Source organism: Falco biarmicus, chromosome 10 (assembly GCF_023638135.1).
Source record: "Falco biarmicus isolate bFalBia1 chromosome 10, bFalBia1.pri, whole genome shotgun sequence".
NCBI classification, from domain to species: Eukaryota; Metazoa; Chordata; class Aves; order Falconiformes; family Falconidae; genus Falco; species Falco biarmicus.
This window is the reverse complement of record NC_079297.1, coordinates 14,097,550-14,108,274: the sequence shown is the minus strand read 5'-3', so window position 1 is coordinate 14,108,274 and position 10,725 is coordinate 14,097,550. Positions and strand designations below refer to the sequence as shown.

The 10,725-nt window shown below is 49.1% G+C and overlaps 1 long non-coding RNA gene across 3 annotated transcripts in view; it reads left to right on the top strand.

Annotated features, from left to right (window-relative positions):
• Window positions 1–522: 522 nt before the first annotated feature.
• The window catches only part of LOC130156536 (uncharacterized), a 189,414-nt gene continuing 179,211 nt past the window's right edge, over window positions 523–10,725 (top strand). For 2 of the 3 annotated variants that reach the window (XR_008824459.1, XR_008824458.1), the window contains exon 1: window positions 524–675. This is a non-coding gene — a long non-coding RNA (uncharacterized LOC130156536). Of the gene's footprint in view, window positions 676–10,725 lie in introns of all 3 variants that reach the window. The other variant, XR_008824457.1, reaches the window with a different exon arrangement.

The following is a 10,725-nucleotide window of genomic DNA, read 5'->3' as shown; positions in this document are numbered from 1 at the left end:
AGTAGCGTGCGGAAAGGTATAATTTTGCAAACAGTTTCTTTAAGAGCTGGGCCTGAAGTACCATCAGCAATGTGTGTGAATAGAAAAAGAAACACCTCCACAAAAGAAGGGATTGTTAATGGAGGACAATCCAAAGGGGGCCCACTAAGGCCTGTCCTTTACAATAACGATGGAGGGCGATGATTTGAATGCAGGGGGCCCTACTTTCAAATCTGGACAAAAACAAAATGGTAATAAGGGTTGAATCCCTCACTGGTCAAAGCAGTGGGCAGCAACTGGTCTCTTTAACTCCCCCCACCCCCTCCTTCCCCCAAATCAGACCCCAAACAAGAGGAGCTCTCCTCCTCTTTAACTTTATTTCCTTGATTAGCTCTAAAAAAATAATCGCCTGGGTGGACTTAGGGGAAATTTTTTAGGGCTGTTTGAAAGGAGAGGGCTCCTCTTCTGCAGGTGGTGAGGGGACGTGCCTCGCGGCGGGCAGGTAAGCACCAAGGGGCTTCTCTTTCTTACCACACTTGGAGGCTTCCGAAGGCTGCCCGGGATTTACGAGGCAGAAGCCGGGATGCGGCTCGGTAGGGCCCTTCCCATCAGCGCAGGCTGCACATACGGATGCTCCGCAGAGATGCTCTTGCCTCCCTGGCTGCCCTGCCTCCAGATGTTGCATCATTTTGCGGGGTCAGTTCATTTTATAACACTGCTTGTAGCTTCCTCGTCTTGGAGCCAATTAAACCCTCGCATTCAAGGGGGGGCGGGGGGGATGTGGGGGGAATTAATAATTACAGCGCTATGTTTAAATACCGCTCGCCACTTATTTAATGGGGTTTCTGCAAAATATTGGTAAATGGCTCTGGAAAACCGGGTGCAGGCTCTGCCTGCATCGAGGGCTGCGGGAGGGGGCTCTGGCTGTGAATGGGCCCTGGATGCCGGGCAGAGGGTGTGAGGGCTGTCCCCCTCTCTGGGGACATCTCTGGCTGGTGTTGACTCCCCCCCCCATCCAAGGGCACCCCATAATTACCCACCCACCCCACCCCCCATCCCTCTGGTTTTGCTTTCCCTTGATACCCCCCCCCCCCCCCAAGTCCAGCCATGGATGTTTATTCCAGCTGGGGGGTACAGAATGGGGGTGCTCAGACCTCCCCCCGTACCTTGGCACAGCCCCTGATCCGCCTGGCCCCGTACCCCTGCCCCACTCCCCACCACCTGCTTGGGCAGCCCCATGGCTGCACGTGGATCTGCCTCGGGGAAGGCAAAACGGGAGCAAATGCCCCCACGGCACGGGTGGGCTCAGCTGCAGCCCATCTCCCACGCGTACAATGCTGCCCACTTGTCAGGGAAAGCTTTATAGCTCCGTTTGCGTGGCTATACTGAATGCACAGGGGTTTATTTATGTATCTCTCTCTCTCTAATGCATATATAATTGGGGCGGCACATATATTTATATGGCCAGGCTGCATGTGTGTTTACGCACCATGTGTGCTTGTAACGCCCTGCATGCTCCAAATCTTTCCAGCTGTGTTTGTACAACTTGCATGGCTTATTTACTGCGTGCAATATATATCTAGTTTATGGAGATATTTTGCAGAATATATCTTTAAATTCCTGTAGCTCCCGTGGGTACCGAGCCGGTATGTCTGTGCTGCTGTCCATCTGTCCGTACAGGCGGGGACACCTCTCGTGTTGGAGGTCTCTGCAGCCACGTCTTCCCGATTCATGTGTAATTTTGGTGTTGTAGCCCTCAGTTTCCCCTCGGAAGTTGAGCAGTGGCATTAGCATGGTCATTCCTCTACCTTGGAGCAGTGACTGAGCAGGGGACAGCCGGGGCTGAGCCCAAGCCAGGCTGCTGCTCTGCAGTGGGGGCATCCTTGCACCCCCTCCCCTCCAACCCTGCACCCCTTCCAGGAGGTGACTTCAGTACTCAGCTCTGTGTTCGGGAGAGCAGCATGGCATTAGGTAGTGCCACCACATAGGCTGTGGGAAGTCCTTTTTCCTAGAAAAAAACATACAGAAAAAAAAAATTCCCCCTGTTAGGGAATAGATTTACCTCAAGCCATCCCTAGGAATATGCTTCTGGCTGTGGGGGCTTTGGAGAGATTGTTTTACTCTAAGGAATGGGGCGGGGGTGGGAAGTATTGCCATCGTGGGTTTCCCACCTTCCCTCACCAAATCAGCCCATCTCTCTAATGAGGGTCCCAGTAATGGGGAAAGGCACCTTCCTGCTCCTGATGCTCCACTCGCCAAGCAACTGCTGAGGGGACAAACACACATTTGTGTTTTGCTGGGCATCACTGCCGTCCCCTTTTCCTCTTCCTTTATTTACCAGGAGTGCTTTAAGAAGGAAAAAAGATCTCCCACCCACCTCAAGTTTCACCTCTCCTTAAATATTTGCCCTAAAAATATTAGTCTTTAATGGAGGCAGGAGCCTGTTTGATTAAAGAGAGCTTTCCAAACAAATTCAGCAGCCTGTCAACAGCCCGGCAGCATTTGCCCCGAGGTACCCGGCGCCACTGCAAGCCGCTGCTGCAGCCCCTGAGCTGCAGCATCCTGCGCCGGGGCTTGCACGGGGAGAAATCAAGTGCAAATAGCTGCAAATACCACTCTGCCAGACAGCTCTGCCTTTGATTCCTCTGTGACAAGCATGACAATCCACTGAAATGAAGGCACCTCAGAGTTCATTATGAGAGAGTAAAACTACTGTATCTTTGCTGCTGCAGCATCAGATCTGTATTTTCTCCAGCAGAGGTTTTTTTTTTTTTTTTTTTTTGGGGGGGGGGGGGGGGCAGGGTGTGGGTGGGTGGTACATGGGTTTAGTGTGCATTGACCTGACGCTTTGGTGCTACCTCCAACCATCAGTTCCATCTATTTGGGATGCTGGGTAGAGGTTTCAGTCTCGGGGGTTGCTTGTGCTCTTTGATGCAGTAGTTTCTAGAGGGAAGAGTGTGTTTGTAAACACCACCTCTGCTGCTGAAGGGCTGGCTGGGGTAACGCCGGGTGAGGCACGGTTACGGCGCTGTGTCAGTCCTGCGCTCCCCACCAAAGGCGCTGATAATCTCAGTTTAATGCCGAGTTTTCAGGTGGAGGAATAACGCCAAATAATTCTTTGTGCGGGGAGAATTCGTATAATGAATAAATGCAAGCTCAAATATTCCTCGTTCAGACAAAACAAGAACATATTTAACAATGCCTAGTTAAAAATAAAGGAGAAATCTATTAATGTAATAACTAAATTGCTATTATAGGCATCAAAGCACCCTGATGCTTTGAGGTAACTTTACTTCCATCAGTCTTTTTAAAGAGCACAACATTAAAAAAAAAACAAACAGCAAACCCTTACCATCGTGCCTCACTGAAACCCTGCCATTTTACTCATTAATTTTGTAATTAATCAGTTAAGAAGTTCTGACTTATTGGATTAAAGGGACAGGGAAATGCAATTCCGCCCAGCCTAATTTCAATACACGATTGTGAAATTGCTCTTTTGAGCCTCCTGCCTCGGCTCCCTGCCTGCCCCGAGGTGTGGGGCCAGGGGGACCCTCCGGCTACAGCCCCCCCAGCCCCGGGGACCTCCCGCAGAGGGCAGGCGCTTCCTCGGCCCTTTGCAGCAGCAGGGGCGGGGGGGGGGGGGGGGGGGAGGCACAGGGGGTCTCCTTCCCCCGGGGGTCCCCTCGTCCCCTCCCCAGGCTGCGAGCAGCCCTCCCGGGAGAGAGCCACTGCCTGCCACCGCTGGCCCAGGACATGGCCTGGCTCCCAAAATCCTGGCAGAGAGGCACTCCCCCCTTCCCTGGCTACCTGGAAGCCATCCCTGCCTGTCCCTGCCTATTCCTGCCTGCCCTGCATGCTCCTGCCCTGCCTGTCCCTGCCTATTCCTGCCCTGCCTGTCCCTGCCTATTCCTGCTCTGCCTGTCCCTGCCAATTCCTGCTCTGCCTGTCCCTGCCCTGCCTGTCCCTGCCTATTCCTGCTCTGGCTGTCCCTGCCCTGCCTGCCCCTACCCTGCCTACTCCTGCCTGCCCTGCGTGCTCCTGCCCTGCCTGTCCTTCCCTGCCTTTGCTCTACATACGCCTGCCCTGCCTATTCCTGCCCTGCCTGCCCCTGCTCTGCTCTGCTCATCCCTGCCCTGCCCTTGCTCGGCCTGTCCCTGTCCTGCCTGTTAGTGTCCTTGTCCTGCCTGTCCCTGCCCTGGTTGTCCCTACGCCTGCCCTGCCTGCCCTGCCCACCCTGCCCGCCCTGCCCGCCCCTGTCCCCTTGCCAGCCTGCACATCCCCCCTCCTGCTGGTGGCCTCTGCCCTGTCCCGGGCGGTGGGGACAGCTCCAGGGGGATTTGGAGGGAGGGTGGCTGCAGCTTGGGGTGGACAAACTGCAGAGCCCACCCGGCCGTCGGGCGTTTGGGGAGGGGGCAGACGTGCAAGGGAATCCGGCCTCTCCTCATCGCCTGTAAAAACACACTCGGGCATTTGCATCCCAGAGGTTTTTTCCTCTGAGCGAGCATCGAGTGGCAACGAGCTGGCGTGTCCCCAGAGTGCCACCCCGGGTGTCACGGCCAGCGGCCCGGTGACCTGCTCCGAGCTCTCTCCTCCAAAGGCTCCGCGTTTGCCCTCGCTGGGCGACGCGCTGGCGCAGCGGGCAGCACCGCGCAGGCAGCGCTGCAGCATCACCGTGGCCATTCCCCGCCACCGCTTGCGCAGCAGACCCAGCGCTCTGCAGAAGGCAGGGAGCAAGTGAAACAGCCAGAGATTCATTTTTTATTTTACCATATACACTTTGCAATTAGACACGTCCGGTGGCTTATTTCTCTACCTCTGCCTTTGATCTTTTGAAAACTAGGCAGCTTTATAAATACCATTCCTCTGTTTTCAGCCATTTTGCATCCCTTGCACAATTAATGTACAGCAGCGATCTGTTTCTTTTCTTCTTCTTTTGCCAGTTCTTTTCAGAACAAACAGGCCCTCGTGTCCACACTGTCCCCGTGAGATTTATTTCCTCTTTCTCCTTGTGTCATCACCGACACACTAGAATTAAAAAGTATGTATTTTGCTGGACAATTTTGATGAAATTATGGTTGAGGTGTAAACCCAATGCCCCGAACCTACAACATGAGATCTGTTAATATTATTAATTTGTAAGCCTGGCAAGAATTACATACACAAATGGATGCTTTATGATAATTATTTAGTACAGATTTATTTATTTTTTTTTCAGCAGCAGCAAATCTCTGGAGTTTCTGCATTTGTTTTGCACTTAAAAGAACTTGGTGCAAATGTAATCAGCACATTAAAGTGCATCTTTCATTAGAGGACAGGATGCAGGGAGGAAATTGTCCCACCCGCCTCCATGCCAGGTGACCTTGGAAGAGTTCATTCATGTGGAGTTCTGTGTTTGGGTTCTATTAATATTATTGTTGTTGTTGTTGTTATTATTTTTAGTAGCAGTACCCTCTTTTTCCCCCTCCCTATAGATTTCCCACCCTCTCCCAAGGCATTCAGGGAAATTCTGCAGGGTTAAAGCACTTTCCCTGGCTTTGCTGCTAGAGATGTGGCTTGTTGCCTCCAGAGGTGGAGGTGGTGTGGGGTGGTGGGGAGGTGGATGGGGCTCCACACCAGACTCTCCAGCACCGTGGGGACCTCCACTTCTCTATCTGTGGAGATGGTAATATGCAAAGGCAAAAGAGTTTTTCTTGGAGTGGAGATGGGTTGAGGGGGACTTAAGAGATCTTGAGTGGTTTTTTATCCAGGTCACTCTTTTGTTACATGAAAATAAAACACAAAAAATGTTGTCCCTCCTCTTGCTCTGCACACAGATGTGAGAGAAAGGGGCAGCTGGGGAGGTGACCAGGGCAGGGAGCCTGTGTAGGACCTGCCCGCAGAGATGTCAGGTCTAGACTCAGCAGAGTGGCAGCAGGGAAAAATTATCTGAATGTCACCCTATTTGGCACTGAAACCTTCCTTTATCAGTTTCAGCTCTGTCTCTTACCCTGCTGGGCTTCTCCCATCCTGTCCCTCTATACCTTGCAGGTCCTCCTAAAGCATCTCTTCATTCTCCCTCAAAAAACAGACGAGCAGAGACCTTGTCCTGCTTCTTTCTCTTTTTGGCCTCTTTCTTTCCCTTGTGTTGGTTTCTGCTCCTCTTTTACTTCTTTCTGGCAGTCCTTGCCCCCTCTCTCTCTGCAATCCCTTTCTGTGAGAAAGCTGTTCTTGATGGGCATGGAGGTGAAAATCCAGCTGGAGACAATAAAATCCACTGGCTTGGCTATTTTTACACCTGAAGATCATCCCTCAGAGAGACAGGAGAGAGAGCCAGACATCGTAAAGGCATTTTCTCACTCAGCCTAAGCCATGAATTTTAAGTCCTCGGGACTGAGACCATTCATAAGGTGTGTGTTTGTGCAGATTCAGCACAAGACAGGGACCATACTGTTATTTCCCCAATATTTCCACTTCCCTTACTCCTACTGTGCCACTGTTTCATCTTTACTAGAGACACATGCATTTTTACATCACTCTTTTTCTTGCCATGCATCTGTCTGACTTTGTTCTTCGAGGTTTATAGTTTTAGACATTGTTTATTATTCATAGTATTAATAACAGGTATCATCCTGCTATAGCGATTAAATAATTACACAACTCATTCCGGTTTGGTCAGTCAGAATGCCCTGTAGGGTAGAAATATTCCTTATAACGTGAAGAACTAAGCATGTCCATAGCTGGCACCAAGTGTTCAGTTTTGCTTTCCATAAACTTAAATATGTGCATTTCTTATCCAGTCGGATCCTCCGTAGACTCATAAAACAAGTGATACAGTGATCTGCTCTTAAGATGCTCTAAGAGCTTGGAGAAATTTGTTGAGTGCTACTTCTGTAGGCTCTTGTTACCATGAATTGGTGATGAGATTCACTGTTTGCCTTTACATCCACTTCTCTGGGCTTTCCCAAGCCCCAGGTATCCTCTTGTTGGAACCAGGGCACCATTTGTGACACTGGTTTTTGTGAGATGCTGCTGAAAAAGGATCATTGCCCTCATTCTCTAACAGCTGATCCACTGCCCAATGGTCCTCATGCTACCCTGATCCACCCCTCACCTGCCCAAGAACCACACTATCTGGGGCAGACGACTGGACCGATGCACACCCCAATTGGCGCAGCACATAGATGTGAAACTCATGAAGCAGTAGAGCCCAGCCTGCCTGAGAAAGCATCTCCCCACTCATCCATCCTTCACTGACTCTCCACTTGGCAACAGACGTGGTTTCATTATGGCACAAGGAGTTCCCAAGGCTTGGAGAGGCTGCTGGTGGTAGAGACCCTTCACTGCACTGAATCACAGCCATTTGCAAATGCCAAGTGGATTTTTCTCTTCCTCAAATAAAGAAGAGAGGCTGAAGATTGTGAGAAGAGAATCAGAGATGTCAGAGGTCTGAAGGGTGTTTTCCGTGCCTGAAGGTCTGTATTAGGTCTAGCTGGGACAGCCTGAGCTCTGTATCCCTGCATGTCCCTGCCACCCTTCTGAGGATGGGAGAGGAGGTGAATTTTCAGCCTCTTCACTTTGCTCCTTTCCCATGACATGACAGTTCTAGTCCAGCAGAAAGCTCATTATTTTATGCCCTGATTTCATTCTTGGACCTTTTCTTCCCATCAGATTCTGGTATTCTCTGTGTGTGTGGTAATTCACTTGTGTATTAGCAGAGCCAGATCCTGAGTGATGCAGTGTTGCCCATGCCCATTGCTCACGAACTCTCAGAACAATGGACTCAATGCAGTCAGCACTGAAAACAGTATTATTCACTTTTCACCTTGCTGTCACTTAGCTGGGATCATAGTTATAGCAAACCTGAGGACAAGATAAAAAAACTCACCTAAGTAGGTGTAGATACTCAGTGAGGTCTGCGGAGCTAAACCAGCTTCCATGGGTCCAGGACTGGGTGGGAGACACGGACCACACCAGTATCTCTGGGGTGTGCAAACCAAAGGCTGAAAGCTTCTAAAGAGGATGCAAATGGAAAAGTGATAATTATCCATGCTTTTAATACTTCTTTCTATCTTGATGATATAAACCTCTAAAAGGTTAAGAAATAAGGGCTTGATTGGAGTCAGAGTAAATAGTAAAGGAAAAGAGAAGTTCACTCGCAAAAAGTGAATTATTTGTTTTCCCCCCTTTACACTCTTTCTCCCCTCTGTATCTGAAGGACAAACTTTGTCCACACACCAGAGTTTAGTAAAACTGGACTAAAACCCCATAGAAGTGAACCATGACATTCTAAACATACAAATAGAGCCAGCAACTTTTTGCCAGCTACTCCTTTGTTTAAAGAAAGGGGAAAACATCTTTTTTATTGTGCACTATTTCAATAAATCTGATTTCTACACTCGAATATGCAAACCTGAATTTCAATGAGGTGTCTGTGTCCAGAAAAGATCAAGCCTTGAAGGTTTTTCAGAATTCCTCGGTAAGAATTTGTATGACCTGATCAAATAGTTTTAAAAGCCAGCATTAGGAAAAAGAAAACAAACTGTTGATGACCTAGAACATATATATAGAACGAATCAGATGATATAGCTACAAGGTCATAAATGTTTGGAATATTAAAATAAATAGCAGAGCTCTTGAGTTAATGAAAAGCCAGTTAGGCCAATAAACATCTAAAAGAACACATATGAACAAACATCCATCTTCTTAGTTCATCGAATGTGTGCTCTTTACAGCTTTCCCAGATTTTAGGGCCCGTTCCCATTGGAGTGGGCAGTAAACAAGTGAATCAGATGGTCGCGGTGCTGGCCGAATATCTCAGCCATATATAACGGAGTCCAACAACAGGCATCCCTGCCTAACTGCTGAGCATCCACGGAAATGCAGGGATGCTGCACGCCTGTGTGGGTGCAATGTGTGTGGGGCTGCGTTCATACACCTGACACCCTGTGCGCAGCCTAATGGGTTGCATACAAAGGAGATATGAATATATGACAAAAGGGAATCCAGCACCAACCCTGAAGGCAGAGCTTGAAATCTCTTCTGCGTAGTTAATATCCAGCGCTGGCCTAGGGGCTGGAGCCTTTCTGCACGGCATAAGGCTGAGCCCATGTATTCAAATGATAGCAGGTCAATCAGGAATATTTCTTGTCCCTTCTTTTATTTTGCTGCAACCTCCCTCTGTGTTTTTTATCCAACAAAGAGCTGGTACCCAGACTGGGTATTCGCCTCGGTGGTACGATGTCCTCCTTGGCCACTTTGCACTCCAGCTAGGAGTGATCCGAGAGTTACCCAGTGCGTTCAATTTCACCCCCAGTATATGTGGGGAAGGGAGGAAGGGTGCAGTTTGCATTTTAAATCCTGAAAACATATTTTAAGGGCTCTGCTTCTGTCTGTTCTCCAGTTCCTGAGAAAAACTCAGCTAAGGAAAGATTTTGGTAGAAACCCAAAACTGACATTCGCCTGCCTTTTCCAGGTAATGCATATGCATGCATGCAAAACTCAGGCATTGGTTGTTTCTGCCTCAGGATTAAAAGCTATGGCATGAACAGAAATAGAAGCCCATCTTTACAAAATTGCTTTTAAAAATTCCATATGCCAGTTGCATACCCTGCAAAAATGTAGAGCTTGAGTAGTGGTAAGGAGATGGGGCTGCCAGCCAGGAACATGAGCAATAAGCTCAGCTTCCTGGCAGGTCTGTTCATCGTCTTTGGGTCATTTCTCCCTCCCCAGATGGTTTTTCCACCTCTAGAAGGTAGGAGGTTAATGCTAAGTATTTACTTGTGTCTCAGAACAGTCCTCAACAGGAACACTTTGTCTGTGACCAGGTGATTGACCCAAAATTGCCCAGATCTTCTGAATTCCTGTGAATGGACATTCATGTTTGGCATGTGCAAGAAACACACGGATGCTGCTACTTAAAACCTGCTGCTACTTAAAACCCAGGTGGGGTAATAATAATAAGTAAATGGCCCATCAGAGTACCAGGAGTTATGTCAGAAGAAGATGTGTAGGACAGCTTCCTGAAACACAGAAAAAAAGTGAGATTATTTTGGAAGAGAAGTGAAAGTGCCCTAAACCCCTCTGCAACTTAGCAAAAAAGCAGCTCTGACTTTAGTTGTTGTTAGGAAAACGGCAAACCAAGTCCTGCTTGTTCTCCATCCTACTTTGAATGACTTCTGGGTAGAATAAATCTTTTTGGCTTTCAAAATAAATGAGAGAGCTTCACAATGCCAGGGCCATTTAAATTTACAGTGACATAACGCCAGGAAACGAATTGGGCTCCAATTTGTATTCCCAGTGTTTTCCCCCAGCTGAGGAACACAAAGTTACACTTTCGCCTGTGGCTTGGTGCTGAGCGTCCGGCCCTGCCGCCCTGCAAAGCTGATCAGAATGCAAAAGCGGAGAGTGAAGGAGCCGTCCGGAGCAGAGGGTGCAACTTGGCTTTCCCGAGAATCTGCAAACGGAGCATCCTCCTCAAGGTCACACCCTGCAAGGGACTTTTCCCTTCCCCTGGATGCAGAAGGGGATGGGAGAGCAGGGCTGGGCGGCTGCTTCCATCTGCCTCCCCCAACTCTTTGTTTATCACAAAAGATGAACCTTCCCGGGAATGCTGCGAGCAGCGCTACAGCGCAGGAAATGTTCAGCAGCTAAAAGGTTTATGATTTTTGTCAGATGCAATCGAACCCCCCCCCCCAACAAACCACAACCAAACCAAATGAACTAAACAAGGCATTGGAACCTTGTAGATAAAATACCGCAGTCATTTGG